This window comes from Neovison vison, chromosome 11, assembly GCF_020171115.1.
Source record: "Neovison vison isolate M4711 chromosome 11, ASM_NN_V1, whole genome shotgun sequence".
Lineage (NCBI taxonomy): Eukaryota > Metazoa > Chordata > Mammalia > Carnivora > Mustelidae > Neogale > Neogale vison.
In genome coordinates, this window is record NC_058101.1 from 166,539,119 (window position 1) to 166,539,424 (window position 306).

Here is a 306-nt window from a genome sequence, read left to right on the forward strand (position 1 = left end):
TTGGCTCTTCAGAGAGGAGGCTTCTTTTAGACCTGATCCTGGCTCTAAATTGCAGATCAAAGCATTATAACTTCAGACAGTGATACTCTGGAGGGGGCTGAGAGGTAAGGTCAAGGAGACCCATATAATGAGACATTATTAGGCAACTAACTACACCACTATGTACAAACACACACATCTGTAGGAAAACTTCACCTCCATCTCTGTAGCTACTTTAAAAACAGCACTGATGATCCAGGTTTTCTGAACAGGGGATATTTTAAAGTCTGTTAGAAGTTTAAAACATTGCAACACTGGCACAGTATG